This window comes from Talpa europaea, assembly GCF_964194135.1.
Source record: "Talpa europaea genome assembly, chromosome: 2".
In the NCBI taxonomy this organism is placed as follows: Eukaryota; Metazoa; Chordata; class Mammalia; order Eulipotyphla; family Talpidae; genus Talpa; species Talpa europaea.
Window position 1 is genome coordinate 75,406,010 of NC_140068.1, and position 23,984 is coordinate 75,429,993.

Sequence of the window (23,984 nt, forward strand, 5' to 3'; positions counted from 1 at the left end):
GCTGCGAAATCATTTGTAACCAGGAGGAGGGAGACTTAATTTTTTGTCAAAGTCTAGGGTGTAAACACACCCATCATGGCAGATTTCATCTACTGTGAAGTCACCGAATGTGAGATGGTAAGTGATGCACAATAGCATCCCACTACACAGCATTTTCATCCTACAGATACTCATAACCAAGTGCACAGACATATGCATAAAATGTATATATATGTAGGAGTATCTACATACATATATAAAATGTAGAAAAATCAGACATGATGAGTTTCAAATATTATTTTGTTTTTAGAGGGAGGGAGGAAGATAATTATATCTCACACATGCTGCATGCAAAGCTAATCTGAAATTGTAGGTTCTAGAAGAACAAAACTACACCACTAACAGCATTTACATCTGAAATCAGATTCTTCATTAAATAGTTAATTAATTAAAAGCAATTGTTCATGTAAGTCCAATTAGAAGAAATATTTTCAAGATATCTTTATGAATGTATAACAGTATTATATATCTGTATATATAAATTTCACTTTTCCATACTTTGTTATTTTTGTATAATACATTATTATTCTTATTAACAACAAAAAACAAAACTGTTTAACACCTAAATCAAGGTAGTTCATATAAAGACAATTTACTAGCTAATATTTTAAGATATTAAAAGTCGATTGCAGCTTTGGTTATAGTTGGATCCAAAGGTTAACACTAGTTGTCACAGCTCAGTTTCTCTCTCAAATTTCCTATGACGATGAACTGGATTTATGCTATCCTAATCCAAACAGGTTTCCTTCTTTATAGGATAATCATGTTCCCCCAGTTACTGCCACCTCAATGGCAAGGAAGTGTATTTTACTTTCGTTTAGTGTAAAATTCTTTTTTAAAAAAAGATTTATTTATTTATGCATACAAGAAATGGCACACAGGCCAGAAGTGCGTGGATGGGGGTGGTGAGAGGATTTACCAGAGACAAAGTGGGGAGCAGAAAAGACTGATTGATTGAAATACACTGCTGAGGGGAGCAGCAAGTGACACAGGAAAGGTCTGCTGCTCCAAGTGGGTTAGCTTCTTGGCTGGCTGGGGTTAGCTTCTTGGCTGGCTGCAGTGGCTATGGATAACTTCATAATGCTGCAACTTAACCTCTTGTGCCACCAAGGAGGCCCCTTAGTGTAAAATTCTTGCAGAGAATTCCAATTGACCCAGTATGAGTTAATGTGCCCATTCACAAACCCATCACTATAATCTTCCAAATATATTCAAACTGATTAGCATAGATCATATTTTCTCTAGTAGAAAAGGAATCACCTAAAATTGACAGTTCTATAGAAGAGATGATTCCTAAAAGAAAGGTACATTGAGATGTAAATAATATATTTCTATTATAATTGTGAGGTGAAGGTGGGAGGTAAATTGGTGAATAGAGGGAAAACATGGTTAAAGGAAAGCACATGAAATCAAATGTTATATATATGAGTTGTGAATTACCTAAAGTTAAAAGGAACTATAAATTCAGTAGATGGAAAGATTGGATTCAAAATGATCTCAATAGGCAGAAATGAGAAGTATAAGACAAGATGTAATTTCACAGGAGCAAATATAAATCCCTACATTTAGATTCAAACAGTTGGTTTTATATAAATAAAAAGTGGAAAAACAGGATTTATAGCAGTTCTACTGAAAAAGAAAAATGTGAAGTTTTATTTAGCTTCAAGTTCAATAGGAACTGACAGCATGGCACTGTTGCTAAAAAAGGTAATCTGGTTTTAGGCTGTTGTATGGCACAGAACAAAGGAGATCATAGTCACCTAGTGCTCTGTGCTTACCATATTAAATCCAGATTATTGCTTCCTGTTTTGGATTTCATATTTTGAGAGTGACACTAACAAACTCAAGGGAATCCTGAGGGAGATGAACAAGATAGATAATATCATCTCAAAAATGACAGAATAAGCTGGATATATTTTTTATCATAGAAGAATGGCTTCAGAAGTATACAATAGCTCCTTCAATTATTTTCAGAAGTGTCTATGGAAAAGGAAGACAATTAATTCTGGCTCTTGAAGGACAGAACTACAATAATAGATAGATAGAAGTAAAAATAAAATGAATTCTGGCTCACTAGAAGAATGACATATTAAACTGTGAAATGATTGCACCTCAAAATAATGTGTGGTTTTCACTGGAGGCATTAAAACTATAAGGAAGTATTGTGGAATGAGAGAGAAAAAAAATTAGTAAGCCTATGAATAACAGTAAGAAGTTCTTTCTAGACACTGGTCCCTGCTTGAACATGACAAAGATATAATTTAAAATATATGTATCATACATTCTACATTTTATTTGCTTTCTGTGATTGACTGCAAGCTATGATATGTTTTTTTTTTTCAATTTGATATTTAATAGCTTTATTGAGGTGCAACTGACATACAAGGAACTACACATAAAGCATATACTTTTAATTTTGGCTTATCTATGAACATGTGAAACCATCACCACACTCAATAAAGTGAACATATTTATCACCTTTGAAAGTTTTCTCATACTGCTTCCAAAACTCTCACTACAACTACCTGCACCCAGGGAAAACACTGATCTGTTTTCTAACATTCTTAATTTGCCTGCTTTTACAGTCGTATATGAATGTAATTATACAGTCTGTACTTTTTAATGTCTTTCCATCAGCTTATTTCGCAATTTTTCCATGTTAATGTATATATCTATAGTGTAATCATTTCATGACAGAGTAGCATTCCATTGTATAGCGATAACCCATAATTTGTTGATCCATTCATCAATTGATAGATATTTGTATTTCTTTGTTTTGAATTCTTACAAATTTTGGTATAGACATATACACTCGTGGCTTTTGTCCAAGTACCTAGGAGAAAAATGACTACACTAATATGTCAGGCATATGTTTAACATTTTCAGAAATTACCAAAATTTCCAAAAAGACCGTACTAGTTTACATTTCCATCAGAAGTAGATGAGGATCTCAGTAACTACACACTGTGGTCAGTCTATTCTACTTCAGGCATTCAAACGGGTGTATTGTGGCATCACATTGTATTTTAATTAATTAATATATTAAGTTTATGTTTATTCTTATTGAGATAATACTGGTTTACAACATTGTATGTGGCTTAGAGGTATAGCATCACCCCCTGCAGGTATTGTCACCACCTCACACATTCTGCCAAGACACCTGGAGTCCTCAACCAAAGTACTCGTACTCCATTTCACTTATCACCCTTCGCTTCCAGTTCTGTTGCTCTAGTTTTACAGTCATATTTCTGTGGATTTAATTTTCATTTATTGTGCAGCATTTTTCCATGGGTGTATTTGATACCCATTTATATTTTTTAAAGTGCATTCCTAGGTCTTTGCCCATATTTTAAAAATCAATTTGATATACTATTATTTTACATTCTGGACACAAGTTTCCTATCAGTTTTATGATGTGTAAATAATTCCCCCATTTGTAGCTTGTCTTTTTATTGTCTTAATAATGTTTTCAAGGAGCAGAATTTTAATTTCAATGAAGTAAATTTATCAATTTATGAATTTTAATTTTTAAAATTAGTGCTAATAAAATTTTAACTAAAGAGTCAAATTATTTATTCAAACTAATTAGTTTTAGATTTTATATTTAGGTCAGGCATCAATTTTGAGTAACTTTTTCTGTATGGTATGGATCCAAATTATTTGTTTTCCACATATGTATAAGCAATTGTTCTAGCTTTTCATTCTCTATCAAAATGCCTTCCTATCAAAATGCCTGTATATCTTTGCTTTATAGAAAATCAATTGTCCTTGTATTCTGTTACTTTGATATTATTGTCTGTATTACACTGTCATTATGATTAGCTTTGTATTAAGTGTTCTAAAGGCATATGGTATTAGATTTCCAACATTGGGGGCCTCCCTGGTGGTGCAAGGGGTTAAGACACAGCACTATGAAGCTATCCACAGCCACTGCAGCATAAGTTCGACCCCCAACCAGGGAAGTGACCCACAAGGCACAGTGGACCTCTCCTGTCTCACCCGTTGCTCCCCTCAGCAGTGTATTTCAGTACGTCTGCCCGTTCTGCTCCCCACTCTGTCTCTAGTGAATCTCTCACCCCCCACATCTCTGGCCTACATCCAGCTCTAGTGTGCATAAATAAATCTTAAAAAAAAAAAAGAATTTCAACATTGTTTTTCTTGCTCAAGGAAGTCTTTACTACTCTCTGCCATTTGTACTTCCATATAAATTTCAGAATAAGTTTGTAAATTTTTACTAAAACATTGGGATTTTTAGTGGAACTGCATTGATTCTAGAGCTCATTTTGGGAGAAACTGTCACCTTAACAATATTGAGCCTTTCAAAACTCATGAGAGCAATTGTCTTTTCATGTTTTTACAACTTTAGTTTTCTTCAGCAATGTTTTTGGGTTTTCAGTAGTATCTTTTATATATTTTGCTGTAATTATTCTTATTTATTTTCTGGTTTTGGAGCCACTATAAACATCACTGTGTTTACATCAATTTCCAGTTTTCTTATTATCATAAATATAATTCATGTTTACTTATTGACTTTATATCCTGTATCCTTTCATGTAGATTGGTTTGATCCCACTACAGTGCCTAATACAAGCTCTATTCTTAAGAAGTCATTGTTTGTTTATTAATAATGCTGTATTTTATGTTAATACATGAACTGAGTAAATACTGCAAGTGAGAATCAAGTTATAGTGTTAAGTTCATTATGTCACTGTATGTAAAATGAATAGAAAAAGAAATCAAATGGTTTGATTTTTTTTAATAAGTGAAAATCAGCAACCGTCTGACTACAAAGAAAATGACATATATTGACTACTTTTTGTTGCTTGGCTTATTTGTAAAGTTAAGTCACTGTGTCTATTAGCTGTGTCAATTGGATTGGCTATGGTTCTTTACTTTTAAAATGTTTGTTTTTAGCATATATTAGGTTGCCAACATAAATCTTAAATATATCACACTGCCATTTAACAAAAAACAAATAATTTTCTAAAGGTTTCAAAACATAAAAGTTAATGTTTATATAATAGTAAACCAATGTGTCAGCTAATTTATTTACTGAGTCTTAGAAAACTTGTTTCACAATATTTGATTCATGCAGCTCATTAGGGGTAGAGTTGGAAAGATAATAACAAACATTGCATTTTATTGTTTAAAAATAATATTCAAATTGTTTTTCTTTGTGCAATTAACAATTCTACATTAATAAATTATCAAACAAGAGTTAAATATAAGTAAAAGAACATTGAAAATATACATATTTAGCTTTTCCCCCCAGTTTTGTAGTTGTTTTTTATGTAGGTTTAATTATTTGACATTAACATTTTTCAGGATAAAATATACTTAACTTACATTTTTATAGGCAGAAAATTAAGAGAAATAGGTGCAGGAGAAAACTAAGACTGCCAACAAAGTAACAAATGAAGATTAAGTAATTAAATGGGCAGAAAGTCGCTGATATAATACAAAAAGAATTTGGTTAAGGATTTAAGCTGCTGGTTATAGCCTGGGTTTTGCCTGGCAATGAGATACAACTTGTTAAATTGTATCTAAATTAATGTGCTGTGCTTTCTATTTATTTTTATATACATTACTCCAATTGTCTGTAAAGTTATCTGCAAGGTAGACATTGTTTTTCTCTTTCCAGAAAAGGAAAAAGGATTAGGTAAATTAAGTCATTTGTGAAAGATACCACAGCCATTAAGTGTCTGACTGACATGATGGCTAAATATTCTGATTCCATGCCCAGTTTCTCTCCATTTGTCATTTAAATTGTTGCGAACTCAATATCTTCATATATAAAATAGGGAAACTGAATGAGATAATGTTTTAACACAAGTCATCATGCAGAGTCTACAAAAGGAAAATCAAAAATCCAGTTTAAAATGATGTTTAAGTGACATTAACACAATGACTAAAAATAGTAAAATACATTGTCCACCTGTTTCTGTGTGAACTTCTCATTTCCTAGAAATCCCAACACCAAAATATTTTATCTGCATAGGTTTTACTCATTTAGGTTAAAAAAAAAAGGGAAAACAGTTATGATAGCCTAAACAAAATTATAGCATTCATTTCTAATTCTTAAAAATGATGCGCATATACTTTCACTAAACCAGAAAATATAACATCCTCTCTCACTAGCCTGACTCATATTTCTTTTATTAATTCAATATGGGGTTCATAGAACAATGCATTTTATGAGTATTAATTCACAGCCTGTCTTCTCAGTTTTCAAGTGGAACTCTCCTAACTGTGAAAAGAGTCTCATATTAAAATCTATGGTAGGATATGAACCATGGTTTTGTGCCTTGAGATTTCATCAGTGGAATTATAACTCTATAATTCATGGTTAACTGTTTGTAACTTCCATACTTGAATAATGTATATTTAAAGTATATTTACAAAGCATGGAGATGCAAACATTTCCAAATTAATGTTTGTATTGATATTATAGGCTGTTTCCCTTGATGTGATGTTCATTTTCACTCCGACTTGATGAATTAAAAGTGAAGCAAATTGGAAAATTAAAATGATGGAAAAAACAAGTGCAATTTCCTTGGATACTTCTGTAGAGAAGCTCAGAAGGAATTACTTATGTTATTACTGGAGTTACTCAACATGGCTTATGATATCCCCCTCAAATCCTACTACCATTCTGATGAAGGTTGCCCACAATGCCTCTTAATATAACTATATTTAATAAACTTTACTTCTTAAGTTTAAAAAATTAATAGTAGGTTAGAAATGTTTCTTTAATCAACTGTTTAAACTTCAGTGTGCATCCATTACTAATACTTTATGAGAGCTCTTATTTCACAATATTGTTAGTGAATCTTCCAGCCAATGCTGGTTGTATAGCAACTAGATGCCAATAACCATCTTAAGCAACAAGCTACAGACGGGGTCACTTCACTCATGGAGGATATAGATTGAGACTGTGGCTAACACAGGCAGGTCAGACAAAGCCTGTCTAAGATGAGGAAATTGGACTGAAAATTGAATGTTGAGAAATATGAATAGGAAAATTTCTGGTGGAAGAAACAGTAAGTGTAAGGATAGTGAGATAGAAACAAATTAGCATGTTCAAGGAACAGAAAGAAAGACAAGGTAGCTGAAAGATGGAGAGAAAAAGGGAGCTGTTGAAAGATAATATCAAAGATATGCAAGAACTAGGTTCTGTAGGAAATTGTGAACCACAATAAAGGAGTCTAGATTTGATTCTAAATATAAAAGGAACTTTTTAAGCAAGAGAGTGATTAGATTCAACTTATTTTTTTTTTTTTTTTTGAGGCATGCTTTTATTTATTTATTTATTATATTTGTTTGTTTGTTTTTTTTTGTTTATACATGCACTGGGTACAGTCAGAAGCGCGGGAGGGTGAGAGAATTCACCAGAGCCAGAGCGGGGAGCAGAGCAGGCAGAAGGACCGAGGTACACTGCTGAGGGGAGCAGCGGGCGGCAGGAGAGGTCTGCGCACCATGTGGGATCCTCCTCCGGTGGCTGGGGAGCAGCCGGGGATCGAACCGGCGCCGCAGAGGCCGCGGGCAGCTTCGCAACCCAGCGCTCAATCGCTGCGCCACCGGGGAGGCCCTCAACTTATTTTTTTTTTTATTATTCTGTCTTTGAAGTATATATTGTAGGCGGCAAGTACCGAGATGTACGGGATGGCAATTTATTCATTTGTTTGTTTGGTTGGAATGAAACAGGAGGTTAACAGTAAAGATGGAGAGAAATATATATTTAAGGATATTTTGGAAACCAATCAATAGTATACACTAATTAACTGGATTCAGGGAAGGAGGAAGAGTTTAATCAAAGGAACAGTACTAGATTTTTTTTTACCTAATCTTTCAGGTTTGTTTCATTTACCATGATGTAGAAGATCAGGAACAGGGTATTGTATGAGAGGAATCATGTATCCTATTTTCAATATGCTATACGTGAAGTTAATATCATTTTGTCAGTGCAGCGGTTGATGGTGCAGCGGTTGAGCACTGGGCTGCAAAGCTGCCCGCAGCTGCAGCGCCGGTTCGATCCCCGTCCTCCCGCGAGGATCCCACATGACACGTAGACCTCTCCTGCCGCCCGCTGCTCCCCTCAGCAGTGTATTTCGTCAGTCTGCCTGTTCTGCTCCCCGCTCTGGCTCTGGTGAATTCCCTCACCCTTCTGTGCTTCTGACTGTGCCCAGTTCTTGTATAAATAAATAAAAAATAAATCTTTTATGGGCCTCCCCAGTGGCGCAGTGGTTGAGCGCTGGGTTGCGAAGCTGCCCACAGCCTCTGCAGCGCCGGTTCGATCCCCAGCTGCTCCCCGGCCACCGGAGGAGGGTCCCACATGACGCATAGACCTCTCCTGCCGCCCGCTGCTCCCCTCAGCAGTGTACTTTGGTCCTTCTGCCTGCTCTGCTCCCTGCTCTGGCTCTGGTGAATTCTCTCACCCTCCCACACTTCTGACTGTACCCAGTGTTTGTATAAATAAATAAATAAAAATAAATCTTTAAAAAAAATAAATAAAAAATACATCATTTTGCCAAATGAGAGGTAGATGCATATTTGAGTTTGAACTCAAAGGAGGAATAGATATTGATGTAGACCATTAAAGATTGACTAACTTTACATACTTTTTCAAGCTATAATCAGAAGGAAAACATATAGGTAAAGGAAAGGATAAAACCAAACTATATTTTAACCTAACACTTCAAGGCCAATTATAACAGAAGGATTCAGAAAATTGTAGAGAAAGTGCCAGTGACATTCAAGGAAAATCAGGGGTGTATTTTGTCGAATCCAAGAGGACAAAGTGTTTCATGAGAGGAATGTCCATCTCTGCTGAGAGGTTGAATAATGTGATAACAACACATGACCATGACATGAGGGCTACTGATAGGGTTGAAAGCAAACTTTGAGAACAGATTTGATAGAAAGGAGGTGGGTCATAATGAAAAACTAGATGTTGGTGGACACAGAATAGCAAAGCCAAATTTACTGAAGAATCATCTCTTCTACTTTATATATCAGTGTCTATAGAAAAAGTAGAAAGCATTTTTCCAGTCTACCTAACTGGCATACTTTGGGGGCATTTTTTTTTTTTTTTGGTAAAATTGAAAGATTTTTTATGACAATAATTTGGCAGTATAAATCTTTAGATATAAAAGATTTATAATAGTGTTTATCTACTAAGCACTGTTTAGTCAAAGTTACAAGTGTTAGCTTTTATCTTCCCTCACAATTACCTTCCTTGAATTTTTTATTTTAACTTCTGTTTACAAAAGCAAAAAAACTTAAGGATAAAATGAGTTATAATATTAGTAATTTTAAATTTTTATTATTAGTTATACTGGTTTGTTCTTTGGCAGCAGAATTTTAGTAAATATTGTAACAAATAACTAATTTCCATAAGATCTGCTGATGCCAGCATTGAGTTCATAATATCTTATATATAATTGCCTCTAAGTTTATAACTTGAATGTTATGCATATTATAATTTCAAATTGTGCTTTTGTGGAAGAAAAAAGAAGCAATCACTTAGCAGTTTAGTCACCATTCTTAAAAATTCATAGGAAAGAGATTACTAAGTATACCCTTTTGATTTTTAATATAAAAAAGTAAAAATACGTTAATATCTTTTTTATACAACAGTTTGATTATAAAACAAATGGCCAGAAAGGTAGCCTGCTTAATAATATGTATATGCATATGTACTTAATGAAAGCAAACTATAAAAGCTTTATATATACCAACAAAGAGAAAACAAACTTAGAAATTTATCAAACATCACATTCATTTTTCAATTTGAACTGAAAAAGTTATATAATGAAGTTAATTATCCTTCCACAGCTACAAATATTATTGACAAATTAATAAATAGAAGTGAAAAGATAAATTTGAGCTAATGGCTCTAAAAGCCATCATTATGTTTTCAGAAGCCATAAAATATCAGTTTTCTTTCTTTAAGTTGACACAATATGAATGACAAACATTTAACTTGTAGGCAAAAGAATATACTCAAAGTAGTATAAAGTTTCAGTTTATGTTATTATATGTGCTTAATGTAATGATAGCACTTTAAAGTTTTGGTTTATTTAGTATTTTGAAATAGTTTAAAAGCAAAAATTAACATTTGACACAATGACTACCTACAGTGAATAGAACCAATGTAATATTAATAAAAGAAATGACACATACGACAAAGTTTAATAGTCAGTATATAAAGGTAGGTTTTTAATACTGCTAAACTTCCAGGGGGCAATTCTGTTTTTTTTTTTTTTTTCTTGGTAATCAGGCATTGTTCCATTTCTTATGAGTATTTTACAACCATACCGTCAAGGCTACTGATGTTCCTAGTACAAGCTTTTTTAGGGTGGGAGGGATAGAAAATTATTTTTCACTCTCTACATTTAGAGTGCATCAAACTACTGTTTCCCTTGTTCATTTTCCAAAGTATTATCAGTTGATAAGACTTAATTCTGAGGATCTTAAATAGAATATTGGTACTCAATATTTTCCTTTAAAGTATTCTTTTTCTTAAAAAGGATTTCCTAGGAAACTGGATAGATGTCCTAATTTGAGTCAGAAAAATCAAACTTGACCCAGAAATCTTTTTAGAGTCATGGTTTTCTTTCATAAGAATCATTTTGCCCATTGTTTTGAAAAAAAAAAATCCAAGTTATCAATGTTCTTAATTTCATCTTACAAATCAGAAAACATTAATAGCAGAACTACCACTTTTTAAATGTGAATCTTTGTGGGAAGAAATTGATATTTTGCAAGTTTCATGTGGCAAGTTAGTGACTCAGCTTCAATTACAATAGAATCAAGGTTTGCAAACCGCTTACCTAGAGCCCATCATGCTATGTAATACAATTGTTCCTGAAGTCTCCTTTATATAATCACAACAATGAAAATAAATCCTATAAAAGATATGTCTTTGGACCAGAAATATCTGCCATTATAAAACCCCCTCACTTCCCAACCACAGTGGCTATGAGATTTATGAGATTCATTGGGAAAGGGGTTGCACTTTAGAATATTGCAATACTCTGTCAGCACTGAAAAATTAATGATACAAAAAACTGTCTGCAAGACAAAAAGTAATGGAAACACTCCATCGTTCAATAATCACTCTGGTATTTAGTATTTCAAGATGGGTAAGATTGTTTGCAATGTATCATTCTGCTAAAATGAAAGAGTGCTTGAAAAAAAAGAGAACCTGAGGTGTTTCTTAACGAGAAGTTGAAAAAAGATCTTAATATTGTTCTAAACAGATGAAGTAAGAGCAGTCAGAGTTTCCCTTTAAATGATATGCACTGAGTTTTAGCAAAAGAAGCAGTTTTAAATAATTATATTCAGAAAGGTAAATCATTCAATATAGTGTAACTCATTTAAGAGAGTTGGAAAAAACAGAAATCAAGTTATTACCTAATTTCATTTAAGCATAAGGTTTCCTAGTAATGTTTAAATTATTATAGCATAGATTTTGAAAAATTTTAAATATCTCATTTATGTTTCATACACGGTTTTTAAAAATTGAGACTGATTTACTCTGAGTGTTTCTGAATTAAGGGACTAGGACTAAGAAAATAAAAGGAACTTCAAATGCTTAGGAAATTACAAAATATTTTTCTCAATAGCAGAGGGAAAGACAACTTTCTGAGGATAAGAGTTCTAAAAGAAAATAGAGAGAAAGTAATTATCTTGCTCGGATTCTGAGACAACTAATTACAAGCTATCCATTTATATTGAAAGATTAAATGTGAACGATGTATTTTCTATAATGACCAATAAATGACTCTCATAAAATAACTAGAAAGTCTATTTATAATCAAGTTTTATATATGATTGTAGAATTAATGAAAATACGTAAGATTTAAATAATTGTTGGAAAGTATATAATTTCATTAGGATTCTTAATACAAATATGATTTAATTTCACCTATTATCTAAATACCTTATTTATTATCTATTATTGTAGCTACCATTCTAAGGAGATGGCATTAGAATGATTCAGATGAAAAAGACATACAAGATAGTTCATTGGGAGTGTGCAAAAGTGACAATCCCAGGTAAAAAATATATAGATAATTTCAGGCAATTGTTAGTACTGTTGTCTAAAGTCAAGTCACTTGTAAACTGACTGAGATAAAAGGTGATACAGGGCAGGAGTAGGGCTTTTCTGGCAAACTGTGGAAGTTATTGGTGCTCACACTGAAGAAAATGTATAAAGTTATTAGTGCAATGTGAAAATTTACAGATTCATCTACTGTACTTAAAAAATTTGTTTGTCTTTCTTAGTTCAGTATTAATTCCACCTAAAGAAATTAGAAACAATGTGATCCATATTCATTAAAACCGAAATATTTTCTTAATTGGCTCAATTAAGTGAGTCTATAGTCTTCAGTAGACCATTACTGAAAATGCACTTTACCTGTGTTATTCTGCTTAAACTCACCTAATTTAACATGCATTTTTAACTCCGATAGTGCACAGAAATGCCATATTAAAACTATTATAACTAATTTTAAAGTTGCATTTTACATAATTTTTTCTACATTAGAGAAAGTTTTGTAAAACTATTGTTTTATTTAAAAAATGTTCATACATTAAAGGACACTATCGACAGGAAAAATATTTCCAAATCATATTTCTAATAAGGGATTAATATCTGGGATATATAAAGGACTCCTAAAATTTAGCATCAAAAAAAATCTAATTGAAAGATGGGCAAAGAAAATGTGCAAATGGTGACTAAGCTCATGAAAAGATGGTCAACACCACCTATATTAGAGAAATACAAACCAAAACCACAATGAGACACCACTACACCCATTATGATGGTTATTATAAAAACATACCAAAAATAGCAAGTATTGACAAGGATATGGAGCTATTTGAATCCTTATGCACTGTTGATGGGAATGTGAACTGGTTCAACAGCTACAGAAAATGGTTTAGAATTTCCTCAAAAATTAAACATAAAGTTACAACATGAGCCCTTATTTCAACTTCAGGGTATACACCCAAAAGAATTTAAAACTGAAATATTTTCTTAATTGGCTCAATTAAGTGAGTCTATAGTCTTCAGCAGACCATTACTGAAACAGGTATTTGTGTACCCATGCTCATGGTGAAATTATTTATAATAAACAAAAGGTGGAAGCATCCCAAACACTCATTGTCAGATGACTTCATAAACAAAATGTGATACATATACTTACTATATATATATAACTATATATTCCACATATGGTATTTGCTATATATTGCCATATATACTATATGAATATATACTATATTTCTCTCTATATATGTACATACACACACATATATATCTATATATACACATATATATAATGCTATTCACAGGTTTGAGATAGTATCTCATTGAGGTTTTGGTTTGCGTTTTCCTGATCATAAGTGATGTTCAACATATTTTCCTGTGCCTCTGGGTCATCTGTACGTCTTCTTTGGATAAGTATCTATTTAGGTGTTCAGCCCATACTGATTGGTTATTTGTTTTCTTTTTGTTCAGTTATGTGAGTTCTTTGCAGATCGTAGATAGTAGCCTCTTTTCATATATATGACAAATATTTTCTCCAATTCAATAGAGTGTATTTCTTTCGCTGTGCATGCAGGCTTGCAGTTTGATGCAGTCCCATGTGTTCATTTTCACTTTCGTTTCCCAAGCTATAGGAGTCTAACCCCCAAATATGTCACCGAAGCCAATGTCATGAAATGTTTTGCCTGCTTCTTCTATGTATTTTACGGGTATAGGTTTTTAGTCCAAACCTATAAAAGATGCTGAAACATTACCCAGCATGACAAAAATTCCTAGGCAAAGGAAACGGAGATACTTGGAAACCACTACACTAGGGAGTGGTATCTTTCATCATTTGTGCTCCAGGTATATTATAGTTGAAAGTAAGGTAAACTAGCAATAACAAGACAATAGATAAGTCATTGTCAAACTCTAATTGAGAGCAAAAGCTAGCATTTTAACTCATTTTCTATTATATTTACATAACATAATACTACACCTTTGCCTAGACCCTTACAGATAGACAAAAATTATTCATGTTGTTTCTAATGACCCATGTTAAACCATAATCAAATGTCTCCTAGTTGAACACTACTCAGCAATCTTTCTTTTAAACCCTATTAATTTGATTTCCATCTTCCTTTTTCCACATTTTCTAGTATTTCCACAAAATTCCATGTCCCTTTCCACTCTCTTAATTCATCACTAATTAACTTACTTTCTATTTCACTGAAAATAAAGAATATGAGCTTTGAGAGAGGACAAGGGAAGCATGTGTACAAACTGAGGTGTGAAGTTGTAGTCCTAAAGTTATATAGTTTTGTAAACAAAGGGCAAATCAGTAAAATGCAATTTATAAATAACTATAGGAACAACCTAGAGATGTTGAATCTTAAAAAGTGTTTTTTTGAATCAGTGGACTCCATGATGTTAGTTGGTGTTTCATTAAATATCATGAAAAATGTCTGTATTTTTTACGTTGAAATAAGCCATGTGAACACCTAGCATTATTTTGTCCACTTGCCATAACAAGACCTATGAAATTTGTTCAGTTATTTTTGTGTAAACATCCTCACTTCAAAGTTAACTTATTGAACTTTTGGACTTTGGTTCATCCTTACGTATACAGCAATAACTTAGTTTTCTTTGACTTTTATCTAACAGACATCTAGAATCTTACCTTCCCTATTGGGTTTCTCCTGTTTAATTCAGTAATTTAATAGTTCAAACTGAGAACTTTCCATTTCACCATATTTTCATTAAAGAAACATTTCCCAATAGTCAATTGTACTTAGGAATATGGGGAAGGCATTTTAAAAAGCCCCACAGTGAGACTGGGAAGAGAAATATACATCAGTAAAACACTAGAGACCATTTAAAAGGCCACAAATCAGTAAGCCCATGATTATGTGGTGTAATCAATATGCATGAGTTCTAGGAGAATGAAAAATTAGGGAAAGTAAGTCTGGGATGTAATTAGAACTAATTATCTTCCCTGATAATAAGCCTGATCGTCTGGTGGCGATTTTACATTTATTGTTTGAGGTCATGAGGATATGATTTACCCATTATTCATTCCACGAAGTGAGGACATCCCTGCCCAGAATGTCCTTATTTGACCAGAGAGTGTTCTTACTATTATAGCTCTCCTTATGTCTAATATTTGATACAACTTTGAGTTTTTTGGTAAATGCTTCTTGTGTCCATGTTATACATTTTTTCAAATATCAAAATAGAGATCATGTAGGCATGAGATCATTATGGGCATTACTGATAACAATTTAGCCCATTTTTATCTTTTCATTTTAATTTTGAACTAGAATAACTAGATAACTAGATTTAAATGTACTCTATGCATTAAGTAAAGATAATCATAGAAGACCAGGAGCCAATCATGTACATTACAATATTTTAAAAATCTCTTTACCATTAAGGCCATTTTATTTTTGTCATATAAGTAATATGCATTGATTGTAACAAACAAAACATTTAAAATAAGCCTAAAATTTCCAGTCTTGTCTTTCTTTCCCTTCAAAAAACAGAATTTCATGTGCATCTAACTGTTCAGATTATACTATTAACATGTACTATTAAACATGTACAATATTCCACACATGATAAACAAATCATAAATGTAAGATTATATTACATATATTGTATATACATATTTGCAACTTCAAAAATTACATTATACAGGACTACACACAGAATTATTTGATTTTAAAAGATCTGTCCTATTATTTAATGAAACTAGCCTAATTTATTAAATAAACTTGCTATTGATGATTACTTATTATTTTTCATTATAACAGTCTTGGGAACATTATATGCTATAGTCTTGTACTTTTGTTTAGGCATTTTCATTTACAGAATATATTTAAATATATTTGAATCTCTATCTGCTCTTAAGTAAACTTGCAAATTTAAGTGCTTTTTCATTTGTATTTTCTCAAATCTCAAAAATAACTGTATGATTTTATACTTTTATTAATAACGTCCAGTGACTTGCTTCCTATTCATACCAAATACAACATACTTCAAATTTTTGCTCAGATGGATGATATTACTTCACTGTTATTTTATTTTGTGTTACAAATTATAATGAGATTCAACACATTTTCAAGTATTTTGTCCATTTTTATTTTACTTTTCCTTTGCATTTATATATTGAATTTTCATTCCTTATTTTATTCATTTATTAGTACTCTTTTCACGTTAATGAATTTGCCACTTGGCTTGTATATTTTTTCCAGTTCTTGTTACAAGTCTTTGACTTTTGTAATCATCTTAATTCTAAAATTTTAACTTTCTGTAAACACATTTGGAAGAAAGAAATTCATTTTAAGAAATACCTGTTTTCCCATAAGTACTATAGACATCTTCTCTATTTGATGTCATGTCAAACAGAAGATTATTCAATAAACAATTTGTTGTTTATAGTTTCATTTTAAGTATTAAAAATAGCCACACAAATGTAGACTTGTTCGTATATTACTGCTATAAAAGGCCAGTCAGATTAACACAAGTGACAGAAAGCTGCCAATTACTAAGTTTTATGAAATAGTGAACAAGGCAGCAAACATGATTAAAAATGAAAGATCATATTACAAAATGAACTTCATTCATTTATCTTGACAAAGATATTGCTTACCAATTCTTTGATAATGCTTTAGGGTAGACTAGTAAATTTCTTCTAACACATTTTGTGAAAATACTTTAGTGAGAGCGATAATGAGTTCTCACTCCAATTCTCAGCTAATGATTTGCTGCTGAGAAATGCAGTAAGATTGCTGGATATGCAATGAGAATTATGGGGTTTAAAAGCTACGGAAATGACACTTAACAAGTTTCACTTAAAAGGGGAGCTATTTTATCTTTCTGGAGTAGTATGCAATTTCGTAACTGTAATTTGAAAAGCCCGTGGTGAAACTTGAGTGTCACTGTAGCTGAAATTAAATATTAATCAATTAAACACTCCTAGTTGAAATAAATATAACTGACTGGAAGGAAAACATAACTCATTAAACAAAACATCTATATTTACAAGGGTTATCTCACAAGACCTTATAGTCAACATCTACTTTTAGTTTTTCTATGAAATGAAACATTGTCTCTTTCCATCTGTGTGATGTAAGAGGACTGCATGAGTTTCAATGCAATAGTTAGCAGCTCACAAAGTACTCCAGGGTGAGAAATATCACATGACTATGCAGCTCATTCTTGTAAAACTGTATGAGGAATTTGTGTTAAGGGCAGACTCAGGATGGAAATAAACAACAAATTGACTAATAATATACTACCAGTGAATTACATGTTCAGGGATTTGCATTTCCATCCATTCCCTTCCTCCCATTACTCAGATAGTTAAGGGGGGAAAGGGTATGGGGACCTGTGACTGGAAAAGAAACATGTTTCTAAAAGACAAAAAAATATAAAATAAACCAGCTTCATAGAGGAAAACTGAACATTCCTTTGAATCTCTTTCCTTTTTTCTCCAAAAACAAATATCCTAAATCTCATCTTTAGGGTCAGTTTACATGGAATCTTCTATTAAACTTTCCTCTTTCCTGTCCTCTCTGCTTTCTTCCGTTTTGTCCCTCTTTCTCTTTATACTGCTATACTTTTTCTCTGATTTTCTCTATATTTTACTTTTAACTCATTTACTTTTTCACAACTGCATGGACAGTATTTTGATTCAGAATGCAAAGAAAAAAATGTAAAAAAATGTGAATACTAGATATTGGATTATATTGAGGAAATGTTAATATTCTAGGTTTAAAATGATGTGTGATTTATTTCTATTAATAAGTCAGTCATTTACTGACTCTGTATAATTATGGGGTTATATTTTTATACCTCCATATGTGGACATGCTTCACTCACACCAACCACACTTCCCTTTTCAATGACCTCTCTCTTCCCTTCCTCCCCATTTCCTTCTCCCTGCCCCTTGTTTCCTCTTGTAGCCAGTATATTTTTAAAGAGTCTAAGAATTGTCTTTCCTGTACTTTTCCAGTATATGTTTTTATTTTTATATTATTTATTTATTTATTTATTTATATTTCACATCATTGTTCACTTTTGAACGATGCTTGCTTTCTCCTCTCTGGTATAGTCCCCATAGAATTCCCACCACCAATTCACCATGCAGGTGCACCATCACCGTAGTCCCCTGTGCTCTTCCCACCTATTTTCATCTCTCTCCCTCCCTGCCCCTGCAGAATATCTCTGATTTATAGTTGCTGTTAATTTTTTTATGTTATTATTTTCCCTGCTCCATTATTTGATTCCCCTTGTATGTTTTTTGAACATAGTAAATATTCAAAACCATGTAGAATCTGAATTTCACTTTCTGACTAATTTCATTTAATGTAATCACAAATATTTAAAACATGACAGGGGTTAAGAATTCAAAAATTGATGAATCAAAGATGGGTGAATCATAATCCTTGCCTCTAACACATGACAACATACCACTTACGGAGAGACTTTATACTCAGATTTGCCAGAACAGTACTAGTTTATTCTTGTTTTCCTAATGTTATAATAGCTCTGCATTTGACTCTCAAGTTACCCAATGGGAAGGATAAGTTACTGTTCACCCTAAAAGCATGGTGGTTAGGATCTGATTTAGCTGATTTACTTTCAGCCAGTGCTTTAACTTCTCACTTCTCCACTATTGCAAACTGAAAGATATATCTACAATTTAGTTCACTTCAAGCAGGAGAATTCAGAAATATTAAAATTCTAGTAATAAATGGGAAATTACTAATTCAATAAGAATTAACTTATTTGTCTTGAAAGCAGTGTCTGAATATAAAAGTATCCCTCCATTTCAGAATATTGAATTGTAATCATGTTGAATTTAGAAAAATCCAATAAAAAACACCATTGAAAATATTTATTACATTAAAACATTATTATAGTTTCAGTGTTTGCTTCGTAATCCCCTTAAATGTATTAATTGCTCATGGAAGCATAAAATTTTTTGTTTGCCTCATGTTTGTTTTCTTTTGTTTTCCCAATTGGAAGGAAATCAGTGACAGAAAACTAGAAGTGGCCATTAAATTTATTTGCACTAGTTTTAAGTTTAGATTGACGGTAGATAAATACAGGATTGTTAAGGAAGTTTCTATCTTCTAGACTAAAATAGAGGTTAAATCATTTTATGTGAGCAATATTAGATATTTGTCTGAAAAATATTTTAGAAACATTTCTGATTATTTAGACATATGCTCCAAATATACATATACATATGTACATATATGTTTCAAGGAAATTATGATGAATAAGATATTAACTGACATTAGATAATATGAAAGGAGCCTGTATTTTCAAATGTACATCTGCATGCTAGTTATCCATAAACAGTAAAGATAGAATATACTCACTGTTGGAGAATTAATCAGATGGCTTCTCATTTAGCATAAAATTGCTATCCCTACTCATCTATTGTACACAAAATCAAGTATAATTCACATCCTCCTTAGAAGAAAGATTCCACCCACTATAGTGTTGTGGTTTCTTGGATTTATGTTTCATTACTTTTCATTTGTTTGATTTTATTGGTTAAATATTGCCATCTATATCTTTCAAGACGGGATGCATAAGGACAATAAAATCTCAGTATAGGTTTCTTATTTTAGAGAAGCACAAAATGCATATTAATTGCTAAGCCAAAAACTTTGTTGTGTCAGTATAAACATCTAGACTGCTACTGATTTATACAATTGATTAGAGAGGAGAATCGTAAGAGCTTTACTGAGATTGCAGGAGGAAAACATGGGGTCATAGATACAAATGACTTTTCTCAGATTGAGGGACCATTAGAAAACTCCTTAGAAGGAAAGACTATGGGAAGAATATTTCTTTTCCCCATGTTACAAGGACTATAGAAGATTCATAAACATGTCTTCTGTTTTTTCTTAGAAACATTCAAAGGAAAAACTTAGTTTTTCTATGTCCATTGCAAATCTACCAAATTTTATTAATTTTATAACCTGTATTTATGTCTTTTATGAAGCTGTAGTTTCAAATAAAGATGAAAATTTTATTTCCTAATTTTAGTAAATGAAACATTTCTATTGCATACATTATAACATTGAAAGGAAGTATTTTTTTCCAGCTCACTCATTTGTTCATACTAAGCATATATCACACACGCACAATTAGGTTCTGGTGAGAATTAGAGTGACTTATGGTTACTGTCCTCTAAGAACTCACTGATCATTGCTTAGGGACTCATTTGTCTTTCCAGATCTTCCAGCTTGGAAAAAAAATCAAACTATACTTATTTCAAAGATATCATCAGGGAAATGCTCTTCAACACATAGTGAAGTTATGTAATTTCAGATACCGTAGATAACATTTAAAATGCAATGATCCTTACTTTGCATGTTTAAATATGCATGTTTCAGCTAACATTTTGTTTAATAATACCAGTTTCCCAATAACAATTCAAATTTCAGATTACCACAGCATATTAGTTATGAGTGCTAAGGCAAAGGATAAGCTAATATACAAATCATTACATAAATCAAGATGTACACAGATGTCATCAATCTATCACATGATTTCTTTCAAACACTAGTTGGTGTCAAGTCACGGCAAAGCCATTACTCACCTTATACAAAGACAAAGAGTATGTAATCATGTTGCCTCCTTTCCCAAAGATGGAGAGGTTCTGTAGAAAACAGAATTTAACTTTTTTCAGTACTGTTCTATTGGATAATGATCTAGATCACCCTGTTCTATTTAGGACTTGAATGTATATGTGGACATTTCATTTTTGCCATCAAAAGCAACTTTATCAATCTAGCTAATGAACCAAGTAGTTATTTAACTTTTTAAGCCTATTAACATAGATGAACTTTCAGACAGGCTATTGCTGTTACAATGGAAACTTACACAATTTTTTCAGATAAACTTTGGGAAAAAATGTGATTTAAAACAATGGAAAACATTTAACCAGCATGTATCAGAGTAACATGCATGTTATGTGTAATATACAAGTTTACTATACCATGTAAGTAACTTGGAAAATTCAAAGCAAAGACAAATGGAGTTATAAAAAAAACCTAAAAAAAAAAAACTAATCATAGGAATGTTGATGCTGAGGCTATTTTGGAGACATTAGCTATGCATCCAGAGAAACTAGGTGAAGATTAACCTCATTGGACATAAATGATGAAAGAAATCGTAGTGATGACAAAGATGGAATTCTAGAAGTGGCTTGGGCAGAAAACTTAACATTAAAGCAATTCCCAGGTCATTGCTCAATGACAGCACTGAGACTTAACCCCTCAGCCACCATGGAGGCCCTCACCCCAATTTTCTTGACTCACACTTTGCTTCCTCTTGTGAGTACATCATTAAGTAACTTTAGGTGCCCCCACCACCAGAGTTTGAATTGTGTTTAGCAGAGTCTATTAAAAGTAATACAAAACCTTGGGGAAACAATGATTTGTAGTAGTTTGCAATTCCTAGGGTGATAATAATCACAGATATAAAGCAAGAACAAGATGAGGCAATTAAAGAAAATTGAAATCCAGAGCGACCAGTAATCAGTACAATAAAGGAGAGCTTATTTTACAAATGATAACTGATTTCTATCTTTCTACTCTTTATTCCACACTCCTGATCTCTTTGGTTTCCCTCTTTTATAAGGACACAAAACATGCAAGCATTGTTTTTTGATTATTGGGTCTCAATTTTTTTGTATTATCTAGAATCTCAGGGGGCAGGAGATAAATTCTGCAATTACTGTTAGCACACAAAAATTGTAAATCCTAAAGACTCATTTTGAAAGTACAAACAGGATTCCCAGAGGATTGTTAAGTAATATGTTAGTTGCTTGCATCCATGGATATTTATGGATTCTTGTGTGGACATTTTTAAATTTGAAATTTCAGTCAATACACTTCTATATATTGGCTTTATTTTTTTATGAATGTACTAATCCCTTGGAATTTTAAAGAAATATCATCGACAAATTCAAGTTGCTCAAACATTTATTTCCTTTGATGCAAACATCTATGAACTTTTTACCAAAAATACATCTACCATATGATCCAGCAATTCCACACTTAGGAATCTACCCCAAAAATGCAAAAAAAAAAAAAAATAAAACCCACTAAATAGAAGGGATATAGCCATTCTTTTGTTCATTGCAGCATTATTTATAATAGTCAAGTTATGGAAAACAACCTATGTGCACAAGGACAGATGAGTGGATTAAGATGTGGCACACATACAAAATGGAATAACAGCTATAAAAATAAAATATGAACTCTTGCCATTTGCCATAACATGTATGGAAGTAGAGGGAATTATCTAAGTGAAGGAAGCCAGAAAAAGAAAAGCAAATATGGGATGGCTTTGCTCATAAGTGAACTATGGAGAAAACAGAACAAAAGGTCAGATAATACCAAGTCAGAAATAATCCCTGAAATGTGACTATAAAATTGAGTCTATCAAATAGGGTGCTCTGAAAGCATTCAAGAGAGGGGGCTCAATGGTGTATAGTGGAGGACTGTGGGTGCCTTGGTGGTAGGTGTGGTAACATACATCTGAAGAGTATTGTATATGTAAACACTACTATTAACCAATGCTATGGCAATAAAAAAATACACATAATAATAAAAATGCAACAGAAACAAAAAAGGATTTTTTAAAGAAAAAATAGATTGAATGGCAATTAAAGATTTCATTCAACTTGTTTTTCTTTTGTGTCTCTTGCTGTTACAACATAAAGAAACATATGTGACTGAGTTACACCAGAGACTCATTTCAGAGAAGATGCCACAGTTGATGCAAATGTGAGGGAATAGGTGACTCCCAAAAGGAAAGAACTGAAACTGGTACTTAAATGTAAGCTGATAAATATTTCCTGGCAAATCCTCTAAGTAATCATGATCAAGTAGAATCCTCACTTTAATTACAAGGTAAGAAGAAAGAATGATGCATTTAAACTATCTGAATATACTTACATTGAGTGAAGCATAGACTGTACTGACACTAATATCACTGGCTTATAGAAGATGTGTATGTGGAAAAATCTCAAATACAATTCTGAGTACAGAAAAACAAATAGATCAGAAATACATGCACATTTCCCTTAAGAAATCATGCTGAAATTTTTTGCTTCCTGTTTAAATTTGCTTGTTTCCATTACAGTTATGCTTTGTGGTACTTAATACTCAAATCTAGGTAGAGAAAGATTAAAACAGTACACATTACTGTGTACTGGAATGGATTAACATTAATTATTTTATTCAAAAGCAGATGCTGTGCTCTTCCTATGTTTAGTGTGATTTTCTTAAATAGATGGTAATAAAGAAATTGGTACTATGTATCCTACGTGGAGAAAAGAGAGACCAGAGTAGGAATCAGACTCTCAATCAACTTAGATATTTGCATTTTAACCAGAGCAAGATAAAGCAGACTTTGCAGTGTCACCTCCTAAAAAGGAGACTCATTGTCTGAGTGAACACAGTATACCATTTGAATAGCACTTTTAATAATATCATAAATCCCCTCTCTTTGCTGTCTTTTCATCACACTAATATGGCAACACATTCATTGCTAGCTAACCCAGTGAGATCCAATTTTCCTGTGTCTGCACCTGACCAGTCAAGCTCTACTGGAGAAAGCAAAATAAATTCAATTATAAGTCCAAGATCAATAATTTAAAATTGAATCAAACTGACCATTCTGTCCTATCATTTTCCTTTAATTCATCTCTCTAATTGGCACATGCATATATACACACACACTCAAAAATTTTACAGGTTTTTTTTTTTTGTTCTTTTTTAATTTTTTTAAAAAATTTTTTACATCATTGCTAATTTTTAAACAATATTTGCTTCCCCCCACCCTCAGGTGTAGTCCCCATAGAATTTCCTTCCCCAATGCA